A 12,956-nucleotide genomic window follows, 5' to 3' on the forward strand; every position below is an offset into this window, starting at 1 on the left:
TGCCTGCCTAAACAATTTTTTTCTTCTACCTGTCGCTCCAATATGAAAGCGACTATTCCAGGATGCCTTAATCCTTAATATGTGGCCTATAAGTCTGTCTCTTCTTTTAACTATATTTTTCCAAATGCTTCTTTCTTCATCTATTTGCCACAACACCTCTTCATTTGTCACTTTATCCACCCATCTGATTTTTAACATTCTCCTATAGCACCAAATTTCAAAAGCTTCTAATCTTTTCTTCTCAGGTACTTCAATCGTCCAAGTTTCACATCCATATAAAGCGACGCTCCAAACATATACTTTCAAAAATCTTTTCCTGACATTTAAATTAATTTTTGATGTAAACAAATTACATTTCTGACTGAAGGCTCGTTTCACCTGTGCTATTCAGCATTTTATGTTGCTCCTGCTTCGTCTATCTTTAGTAATTCTACTTCCTAAATAACAAAATTCTTCTACCTCCATAATCTTTTCTACTCCTATTTTCACATTCAGTGGTCCATCTTTGTTATTTCTACTACATTTCATTACTTTTGTTTTGTTCTTGTTTATTTTCGTGCGGTAGTTCTTGCGTAGGACTTCATCCATGCCATTCATTGTTTCTTCTAAATCCTTTTTACTCTCAGCTAGAATTACTATATCATCAGCAAATCGTAGCATCTTTATCTTTTCACATTGTACTGTTACTCCGAATCTAAATTGTTCTTTAACATCATTAACTGCTAGTTCCATGTAAAGATTAAAAAGTAACGGGGATAGGGAACATCCTTGTCAGTCTCCCTCTCTTATTACAGCTTCTTTTTTATATTCTTCAATTATTACTGTTGCTGTTTGGTTCTTGTAAATGTTAGCAATCGTTCTTCTATCTCTGTATTTGAACCCTATTTTTTTTAAAAGGCTGAACATTTTATTCCAGTCTACGTTATCGAATGCCTTTTCTAGCTCTATAAATGCCAAGTATGTTGGTTTGTTTTTCTTTAATCTTCCTTCTCCTATTAATTTGAGCCCTAAAATTGCTTCCCTTGTACCTATACTTTTTGTGAAACCAAATTGGTCTTCTCCTAACACTTCTTCCACTCTTCTCTCAATTCTTCTGTGTAGGAGAATATATTTAAAATATAAACATCTATTTATATTTTAAATATATTCTTCAGATGAAATAGTAAGATAAACAAATTAAGGTAATGAATATTAAAAAAATAAGTACAAAGTAATCAGAATTTTGAAGATGTTAATGAAAATTATTGAAGCAGAAATATTTATACATATTAATTGGGATGCAGAGAATTCAGGGTTTTAAAAGAATTTTTATGTTGGTGTTAATTAAAAATTTCTTGACAGAGTAATATTACTTATAAGAAAGAGAATGTTTAACAGTATTTTAAATAAATTGGTGGGAAGATTTTTTCAGTAGTTTATTAAAAATGGCAACAGAAACATAGCATGACCATTCTCATAATATGAAGCATTATGTAAGAGTAAAAAAAGCAATTATAAATACAATAGTAAAAACAGTATTTTTAATATTTTCTATTTTTTTTTAATAAATTTTATAAAAGATCATTTTGATGAACTAAAGATGTCTGTAAAAATACTAAACATTAAAAATACAGAAAAACATTAATTTGAAAAAAATATTTTTTAACAAAATGTTTTTGAAAAAGGGATGGATTCAATATTTTTGGGTTGTATATTATTATTTGTAATTATTTCTATATTATTGGTAATTAAAAATTGTGAAAATGAAGACTCTTTCACAACTTGTTCCAAAATTCATCCATCAGTCAGATAAATCAAATAAGATAAAAATAAAAACTAAAACTAACTTTTATAAGAAATATTTATGAACTCTTCAAAGAGGCCTCTGATATGCTCCAGCCAAACAATGCTTTGAGATCTACTAACTTATAGACCATTTCAGACTTATAAACTTTAAGGAACCATTATTATTTGTAAAAACTATTTTTAGTGGTTAGCACCAAAACCATTATTTTATTTCAAATGTAAGTTATGAAATAATTTAGTACAGTACATTATTTTATTCTACAAAATAAAAAGTGTCCTCATTTTCATAATCATTGCAAACTTTAGACCTATAAACTTTAAGGAAAATTATAACTAATTTAAATTGTAGTTTTTATGTTATTTTTACAATTACAATTTATTATATTTACTGTACAAATATTACTTAAAGTGCAGCTAATTTAAATATATTATTACACACAACCTGTAAAATAGATCTGAAATTAAAGAAGACAAAACAGATATGACCTTGAGTTCACAAGATTAATTTAGGGGATGTAGTAGAGTCTATAAAACTAAGGGTAGTTGTAAAAATGATTATATAATAATAATAATAATGCATGATAATTTTTAATCTACTGCAAGATATTCCTATCGCAAATGCTAGAATAAATTAACTGTTAATGCATTTTGTGGGTTTTTTGTAATTCATAGGCTTTAATACAACTGCAAGTATATGTATAAGTGTATTTGATAACATTTAATTAATAATGTATTTTGCATATTTTTAATAAGTTAATGTTTTGTATTGATACAAGTAAAGTATCTTTCTTCTCTTTTTCCTGTTTAGCCTTCAGTAACTACTGTTCAGATAATACTTCAGAGGATGAAATGGATGAGTGTAAATGAAGTGTAGCCTTGTACATTCTCAGTTAGACCATTCCTGAGATGTGTGTGGTTAATTGAAACCTAACCACCAAAGAACACCGGTATCCATGATCTAGTACTCAAATTCATGTAAAAATAATTGGCTTTTAATAGGACTTGAATGCTGGAACTCTCGACTTCAAATCAGCTGATCTGGGAAGACATGTTCACCACTAGACCAACCCAGTGGGTTACAAGTAAAAAATCTAAAAATGAATGAAAATTAAAGAAAGATTTTGGAAAAAGATATGATTTTTTTATATTTCATTTTAAGGTCTAGTAAGGCACTATTATTCATAAGTAAAACAATGAAAACAGCTGTTACTGTAAAATAAAAAAAATAAAAATAAAAAAAACAACTAATGGATGCACTATTAATGAGACTACAACAATATTTGAAACATCTCACAAAAAAATAAAATAAAAGTTATAATGTTGTTAACAATTTCTTCTTTTGTAGTTTCCCTTATTTGACTATCTCAATTTACAGAAATAATCCGTAAATAATGAATTAATTTCTTCACAGTTATCTTTTAAGCATAGATTTAACTGCAGTGAAATGTAAGAACTTAATATTATAATCATTAAGAAGAACTGTACCTTAATGCCTCTATAATATAGCTTATTAAATTGCCCTAGTTTTTCCCATTCATATAATCAATTATTTATTCTCCCTGCAACCATTATTTTTACCGTAAGCTATGAAATAATTTTGTTCAGTACATTATTTTATTCTACAAAATAGAAACTGTCCTCATTTTAAAATTCATTGCAAAATGAGCATTCATATCTTCATCTATATGGTGACACAGATGAAAAAAAGTAATTAAGACCTTAATTTGAAAATTAAACTTTAATTAATTCTTTATTTATTATCATCCACGTAATAATAAACAAATAAATCTTTTATAATGATCACTACATTATATTATTTATTAATATTTTAAGTATAGATACGTTACTCAATGAATAAAAAAAGCAACAGCCCCAAAAATATTTAGATAGTTCAAGGAAAATCGTAAGAAAAACTTGACCAGTAGAAAAATTTATCACAGAAAAAACTGAGATAAGGAAGTCATTTATGCCTGTTGCTTTTCAAATTGTAAATAGAAGAAGAAATATTAAAATTTCAGTATAAATTTGAGAAAGGAGTAACTTATCTATGGAATGAAAAACTATGTTAAAATTTACTGGTCATATTGTTCTTTGGCAGAAGTAAATATAAGTTAGGAAAAATACAGAATGATATGAATTTACTGCTAGGAGAAATTTAATATGAAAATAAAAAAAATATAGAAAAAAGACTTTTTAAAAACCAGTCTTATATTAAATGCACTAAAAGGTAAAAATTAATTTTAGGACGGTATCTCAGAAAGGATCTGACAAAAAGCTGTATGTAATATTATGTGAAAGTCTAAGCTTCAAATTAAAAATTTGAAGCTAAGTCGTTCACATAATCTTACATATCACCATCAAAGCTTGTTGTCAATCTATTCTGAGATACCGTCCTAAAATTATTTTTTGCCTTTTAATGCGTTTAATTTGAGAGTGATGTTTAAAACATCCTTTTTACATATTTTTTATTTTCTACTTTTTAGTACATTTAATACAAGAGTAGTTTTTAAAACTTTTTTTTATACTTTTTATTTCTACTTTTTAGTCTTCATAAGTTTATATTTTACAGCTGCGCTAGTGCCCAGGTTTGAATGATCTTTCAAAGTTTTCATGCCTCCAATTTCTAGTACCACAGACTAGAGTATAAAGCAACTTTAAAAGTTCATATATCCTAAAATATTACTGTATATACGAGGTGCGACAATAAAGTAATGAGACTGATGTGAAAAAAAATGTTGCTTACCGTTTTAGTCATGTTTAGTGTTGTCTCCTTCAAAGTAGTTCCCCTCTGATTGCACACACTTATTCCAGCACTTCTGCCATTGATGGTAACTTTTCTGGAACTCATCTTCTGTAATATCCTCCAAGACCCTCGTCATAGCTTCTTGGACATCTTGTATTGTTTGAAATTGGTGTTCCTTGACTGCCATTTTGACTCTTGGAAATAGAAAAAAGTCGCACGGAGCGATATCTGGTAAATAAGGTGGCTGTGGTAGTACTGAAATTTGTTTTGAGGTTAAAAATTGCTGTAATGACAAAGCAGTAAACTTAAGCTCTTGACATAACCTCCTCTCCAAAAGCCTTCTGAAGCTTACCATAAGTTGTCGTCGCGTTTTCACCCGATTTAACGCAAAAAGAAATGGCATACCGTTGCGGTATATTTTGCAGTTTCATTTCTGTGACAAGAGACACAAACACGTGTTCACTTATTACAGCACAACTCACGACTGAGCAGTTGCATCAATGTGCCGCTTGGACTAGAAGTAGCTTATAGACCAAGGTCAAAAATGGTGTGCCTACGCAAGCTGCAGGGTTGCCACATCTTGCAAAGAAAAATCAGTCTCATTACTTTATTGTCACACCTCGTATTCATGTACTCTTCAAACATCACAAATCTTAGGTCTCTAGTCTCACATATTAAAATCTTTCATGAATTTATACACTGAACCAGTCATTAATACTACTGAATACAAAAAAGGAAATCCTAGATTTCCAAACTCCAGCCATAATTTAACATAAACCAGATTTGGTTATATTTTCACCACCTATGTATGTACACTTCAAATTCCATTACTCTCAGTATAACACGACTGTTACATTCATATCAGCTACAACGTATCACTCAGCAATCATAGATACAGTATACACCACAGTAAAATCTAAATATGCATTCATATAAATTCAACGGGCATTTTTTTCATTTAGAAAATATGTAAGTTTAAGTTAAGCGCACAGGTTTGAGCGATAATATGAAATTTTAATTTTTAACTCAACTATAGAAAAAATACTTTCATTCAATTTAATTAATTAAAATTACAATATTACAAACATGGATAATTATTTCACAAGAAAATATGCATGTAAACGAGGTTGCATAAGTTCATGGGGCATTTTTTTCACTTAACAACTTAGGGTCATCTTAGTGGCTTGAAAATGTTGCTAAAATGTATTGCCATCAGGACCAAACCTGTGTGAAAAATTTCAGAGCAAATGGATGAGGGGAAGTGCTTCAAAATTCAACTGAAAGGTTCCATACCATGATTCTCATATACACAGTCCAAGAGCGTGTTAATATAAGAGTTTACTTTTTAATCTTTACATTTAACTAGCAGTTAATGATGTTGAAGAACAAGTTAGATCTGTAGTAACAGTACAAGGTGAAAAGATAAAGATGCTACAATTTGCTGATGATATGGTAATTCTATCTGAGAGTAAAAAGGATTTAGAAGGAAAAATAAATGGCATGGATGAAGTCCTGCGCAAGAACTACCACATGAAAATAAACAAAATGAAAGTAATAAGATGTAGTATAAATAATGAAGATGGACCACTAAATGTAAAAATAGGAACAGAACAGATTATGGAGGTAGAAGAATTTTGTTACTTGGGAAGTAGAATTACTAACGATTGATGAAGCAGGAGTGATATAAAATGCCAAACAGCACAGGCAAAACAAGCCTTCAGTCAGAAATATAATTTACTTACATCAAAAATTAATTTAAACATCAGGAAAATACTTTTGAAAGTATGTGTTTGGAGCATAGCTTTATACGGAAGTGAAACTTGGACGATCGGAGTACCTGAGAAGAAAAGATTAGAAGCTTTTGAAATGTGCTATAGGAGAATGTTAAAAATCAGATGGGTGGATTTTGGAAGTGACAAATGAAGAGGTGTTGCAGAAAATTGATGAAAAAAGAAGCATTTGGAAAAATATAACTAAAAGAAGAAACAGACTTACAGGCCATATATTAAGGCATCCTGTAGTAGTCACTTTAATATTGGAGGGACAGTAGAAGGAAAAAATTGTGTAGGCAGGCAGCATTTGGAATACGTAAAACAAACTGTTAGGGATGTAGGATGTAGGGGGTGGTATACTGAAATGAAATGACTAGCACTAGATAGGGAATCTTTGAGAGCTGCACCAAACCAGTCAAATGACGAAGACAAAAAAAAAAATATATGAGTGCTAATTAGAATCAAATAAAGATAATAAACAACTATAAGACAGGAGAAGAGCAATGTGGAAATACATGTTTAAACAAAAGGAACAAAATATGATAACTGTTACAAAATTTTGTTATTTAGAAAACAATATTACACAGGGAGGGTAAATTAAAGACATCAAAAATGTATGGCCACAAACGTGGAGAGATTTCATGCATAAAAGTAAGGAAGGTTAATATTAATTAGAAATTAATTATTAATAAATATTTTTTGCGGAGAATAGAGATTTACATAAGCAACTAATGTAAAATAGGAGAATTTTAAAGACAAACAACAGAAGCTTTTGAAGTCTGGTACTATAGACTGTTATAAAAAAAAATAATAATAAATATAATTAAAGAGGTTGATAATGTCTGAAATGATGAAGACAAATTAAAAAAATAAAACAGTAGTTTGTGACAATTTTTACAAAGATAGATCATACAGTAAGACAGTCTCTCTCTCTCTCTCTCTCTCTCTCTCTCTCTCTCTCTCTCTCTCTCTCTCTCTCTCTCTCTCTCTCTGTGTGTGTGTGTGTGTGTGTGTGTGTGTGTGTGTGTGTGTGTGTGTGTGTGTGTGTTTGTGTGTTAATATTGAAAATGAAGGAAATATAAAAGGTAAAAACTGTAAGAGGCGATAAAGGTTAGAATAGACAAAACAAATAATTAAAGAAGTGACATAAAATGTAAAACAATTATTGAAATTAACAGAATAATGAAGCATCAAATCAGTTGAAAATGTAAAAAATTAAGTGGATGATAAAATAAATAATAAAAAGGTAAAAAAGGAATGGGCAAGAAGATAAATTTGTGGTAGATTCAAATATGCAAACAAATGAAAAAATAAATAAATAAATCTTGCAAACAAATAAATAAATCGTTGAAAATATTTTCAGATTTAGATAATTTGGTAATAGAGGGACACATACTTTACTTTGTAGTCTTCACAAATCTTGTGGGTCCATGACTTCCATTGTTAGCCTCTACACCCACTTGCACCAATCAGTCATCAGTGTGGACTGATTCTCTGATGAGGGAGACATGCAGAGCAAAACCTACGATCAAAACAAAGACTGATTATACAATTCAATAAATAAATCTTTTCAGATTAATATATAATAACACTTTGTATATATAGATTGTGTCACAAAATGGATAGACATGCTAGTTCACAGATTAAAGAAAAAGAAAATTCACAGAATTTGCCTTAATGGATCAAGAGAAATAATCATAAAACACAGCAGCATCACAAATAAACAATTGTTTCACATGGTATCTTTTCATACACTATAACAATAGGTCCTTTATTAAATAGCTGTAATTATTTATTAGCATGTTGTTAGTGAAGGAAAATTAATAAAATTCACTTCTACGCAAAGCGAAACTAAATATCTTACAAAAAAAATTCTTAGTTCTCAATTCAGTTCGATAGCTATCCTCTTTAAATTGGCTATAGTAGAAGTTTATAGTTATTGTAATAAAATACATTTAATGAAAAGTGTTTTATATATTTTTTTATTTATTGAAGTGAAACTAATAAATATTGTATAAATTCTTTTAAAACCCGTTTATGTTTGTAAAAAAAAAAAGTTTAACTACATAAGATAGACACTTATTACTACAGAGGTATATCCCAACCACGTAATGGGGAGACACCCACCTTTTGACGTTACCAGTTGCCACACTAACTCCTCCATTACAAGCCCTGAGGGGCTTTACTGGAGGTCGTCTTTTGACCCTTTAACTGATTACATCAGCCAGGCCTCACTTGGAATGCCACCGATGTAAATGCCTCGGCAGACATTTGTATCTGTAAAATAGAAATCAAATTTTGCCTTCACGTAGGCTTCAAATGGATATCTTTACATTCAACCTAACATGGTTCCCTCAAACTAACTGACCGAAACCGCGGAGCGTGAACCTCGCGCCTAGTAAAGATTTGACAACACCGTTCGTGACTGTGAATGCCTCAGAGAACGAACGAGTTTAAAGTTAAATCAGTGCTACACTCATACCAATCAAAATCATGTTTTACAAAGCATAGATATTCAGACCTACACCCATAGAGGTCGACCAAATTAAGTCACCTAACAAGGGGAACGTAACCTCATTCCGGTCCGCGCATCAGCCGGGGACAATCCCCGCACCTCCACTTCGTCCCATTATTGAGTCTCGCGCGGCATCACCAAGTCACAATCAGGACCGCCACCGGCAGTATGAAGCCACGCCCTCGGTCGCACGGCTACCATATCTCGGCAGCGCGACCACCCCCGCTAGCGGGAACCCCAAATCGAATCATAAACAATACCAATATAACCGTGGTTTGATGCCAATGCGTCTACCTTCAACCAATCCAATCCTAGGCCGGTACCCTAGTCACTCGGGATCCTGCCACGATCAAATACCTCGACTAAACTCCCTTTGCAGATCTACACTCCGCAAGAGCACAAAGAAAACCAACCACTATAGACGATTCCTCGCGGATCATCCAGTTAATACGGAGATCCAGAAAGGAATATATTCTCTCAAGTTCCCTAACAGCTAATGAACATTCGACCTGAATGAATTTGACCGAGTGATCACTTAAAAGGTTTTTTATAGTAGCAAGACTTTTGCCAATTTCCTCTAGAAGTTTCATTCTATAATCTGTTTTATAATAAAAAATTCTTAAGGCATAAACAAAACTATTATTTTAACATCTAACTATTGAGTTTTTCACACATTGGCCATTGAAGTTTATCCTTTTTTCTCCAGTTTGTGGCAATGATTGTAACAGTTAATGATATTTGGTTGAAAATTGTTTTATAGTAATGATGATTACACAAAAAATACGAAAGAACTGTTCCATCATAGGTTTCCAAAGATCGACGTTTTAAATCGTAAAACTGTGGGAAACTTGATCGATAAGTTCTAAGGAACTACATCTATCAAAGAAGCTCCCGAAATCCTGAAGACCATCTATCCTAAAAGGAAAAATCGGATGATATTTCTGAATGCACAGTTCAAAGTCCTAATAAAATTCATCATGCTTAAATCTCTCTATCATTTCTTTTTTGCCTCCGGAACCATCGTAAGTTATTACTTCAGAGGATGATATGTATGAATATAAATGAAATGTAATCTTGTACAGTATCAGGTAGACCGTTTCTGAGGTGTTTGGTTAATGGAACCCAACCAATGCTAAACGAGAACTTACAGAAGAATGGAAAAACAGGTGGAGAACCTCCAGGAAAGGGGAATGGACTCGTGGGCTTATAGGCGAGATCAGACCGTGGTTTGGGAGGGGATTGGTAAGCTCAGTTTCTGGCTTACCTAGTTCCTGACCGGCCACGGTTCCCGGGCATATTTGTTTAGAATGAATAGGCCGAATAGCCCAATTTGTCTATACTGCGATCAACGGGAAACAGCGGAACATGTTTTCTTCGATGTTATAGATAGGAGAATGAGAGAAGACAGGTCCGACAGGAGTGTGGTGACAGGTCCGATTTTTCGAGATAATGTGGTCCAGATGATGTTAACTGATTCGTATAAATTTTCGGCTGTGTCCAAATTAGTTACCGGGGTTTTAAAACAAAAGGAATAGATTAGGGAAGGGTGGATAACCCCAGTCGTGAGGGCCGGCATGCTTAGGTGTGCCGGTTTCAATGAACGGCTGGGGACTCCAGGGGTCCGTTAGGTTGGATATATAATTCATCAAAATAGAAGATTGTGAACCGAGACAAGTATTATTAGAGATAATAGAGAAAGGTGATAATGAAGTAGACCAGGTTGAGTGCAAATAAATGAAGATAACAGTGATAAAGTAAAAGGCTGAGACCCGAGGCAGTCACTTCAGAAGACACAAATTGATGTATCAAAAGACCTGAGACAACTGATGAAGAATTGACCGGAGAGCGAAGGGGGAAAAGACAGCCCTCTGTAGAGCCATCGTTCGTCTGCGCTTGAGTGGATGGGCGATGATGATGAAGCACGGGAACTCCTGACACCCTGAGTTCAAAGGCATCCCCGGGGTTGAGCTATGCTCAATTGCTGATCTGACTCCGGGTGGGAAGGAATGGTGAAATAGGAGTTTTAGTTGGTAGGATGTGGGCACACATAGGCTCTTATAAAAACATCTAGCCGAACCCTTGCGAGTCCGACACTCCCCCACTTGTGAGGGGTACCTATATTTAGATATATCTGCGCAACACCGATTTAAAAAAAAAAAAAACCACCAAAGGATATGTAAAAAAACATCCACGATCTAGTATTCAAATCCGTATAAAAGGAACCGTCTTTACTAAGATTTGAACCTTAGAATTCTTGACTTCATATTTCAGCTGATTTGCGATGACGAGTTAATCAGTAGACCAGCATGGTAGGCTATCATTCTTATATCTACACTTACAAATCTACCCGTACAAAATAACTGCAGTACATCATTTACACAATACTGATTTTCCTATACGTGTTAAATCTTGCCGTTATTCAACACAATAATTAGAAAGCCAGTATTTTTTACAGTTTATAAATGAAAAATCTGATGTGGACACCACATGACTTCCTTGTATTCCTATGAAATTATATATATATATATATATGTATACATATTTATAAAATTAAAAGTACATAAAATTTTATTTCATTAATAACTTCTGAAATTTTTTTGTATTTTTTATCTTTTGATTGTTATTATTGAATTATTATTTATCGTAATTTTTTTTATAATGAAAGGTTAATAATTATTAATAAATCAATATATTTAAATTTAAAAAAAAGTAAAAAAAAGAAATGAAGTCGGATTTGAACCGATGTGCATTCCCCTTATAAGATCCAAACATTTCATTAATTAAAATTTAATTTGGCTATAACTCTGGAACCAATGAAAATAAGAACTACTTATGATATATCATGGAAAATTTCTCAATGAAGGTTTATTACTGCAGTTAAGAAAAAGTCCAGAATCCAGATTTTTTGGATTGTGGGCTTTTTTAGTTTTTTAGTTTTTTTAGTTCAGTTGATTGTAATGAAAAAGGGAGCTGGACAATTGGATGTTACAACAGTCTTGAATGCAAAATTTCAACATCCTACGGCTAATTGTTTATGAGTTATGCGAGATACATACGTACGTACATCTCAATTCCCCCCTGAGGGAGAAGAAAAACCGCCTTTTAGCGTGTCTGGTCACCACACCACCCCCACCGCTCCTAGCTAGGTATGGCTTAATCGGAGAACATCTTTTTGCCCTCAAACTGATTACATTTCAAAGTTATTAGTCTGGCCTCGTGAGATGCCCCGAGAGACATCCACATCGGTAAATTCCGCCCTAGTCAAGTTTGACCTCAGGTCTGGTCTGTTCGGGAGCTGAGTATAACCTCTAGTCTCCCACTTCAGCTCCAACTTTGAGGACCGCTTGGATTTTACAGCTACGTTGATCGCAACCAACATTTAACTTATTTGCCCTTTAATAAGTGTGCACTCCAATTACAGTAAGCCATACGTACGTACATCCCAACCCCGTAGCGGAAGACACCCGCCTAGTGACGTTCCGGTCGCCACGCCACCCCCCGTTCCTTCCCTTTTGGGCTTTAACGAGAGTCGTCTATTGCCCTCTGACTTTTTACATCTCGTAGTAATAAACCTGGCCTCGTCTGGATGCCACCGATGTAAATACCTCGGTAGTCATTTACATCAGTGATTTAATTACTCAGCTTATTGCCTTCGCTGTAGGCCTCGTCCGGACATCTTGAATGTCCTGCATCGTATCCCTCTGAACTAGCTAACCGAGCTCGCGGAAGCGCGAACTCCGCGCCTAGTTCTACTTATTATGAGCCAATTTCGTGAATGTCCCTTAATTCGAGGCAAATAAGCACAACATACCACCAAACATGTTGATTCCAACAACGAAATTTAGTACTAGTTCCCTTAGTGAAACTCCATACGTACGTACAGACGTCACATCGAAACTAGATGACAATACTGCTTTTACTTCATACAAGGAAGTAAAAATAGAGAAGACATTCTCGATGTAATTTTATTTTCAGATGAAACATTCATTTATTAGCCATATCCACAATTGTCATGTGGCCTGCGAATAATCCTTATGAGATATAATAACAACTACTTACATGAAGAAAAAGTTGGAAGTTTTCTGTGCTGTATCAATAAAGCGAATAATCATTACGTTTTTACAGAACACTGTAAATTAAG

At 33.1% G+C, this 12,956-nt stretch overlaps 1 protein-coding gene across 1 annotated transcript in view; it reads right to left on the reverse strand.

Annotated features, from left to right (window-relative positions):
* The window catches only part of LOC142322290 (androgen-dependent TFPI-regulating protein-like), a 204,706-nt gene that overhangs the window by 169,476 nt on the left and 22,274 nt on the right, over positions 1-12,956 (reverse strand). The window contains exon 2 of the mRNA XM_075361222.1: positions 7,697-7,822. The gene's annotated coding sequence lies outside the window, so the exon portion shown is untranslated. The remainder of the gene's footprint in view (positions 1-7,696; positions 7,823-12,956) is intronic.

Source organism: Lycorma delicatula, chromosome 1 (genome assembly GCF_047948215.1).
Source record: "Lycorma delicatula isolate Av1 chromosome 1, ASM4794821v1, whole genome shotgun sequence".
Classification (NCBI taxonomy): domain Eukaryota; kingdom Metazoa; phylum Arthropoda; class Insecta; order Hemiptera; family Fulgoridae; genus Lycorma; species Lycorma delicatula.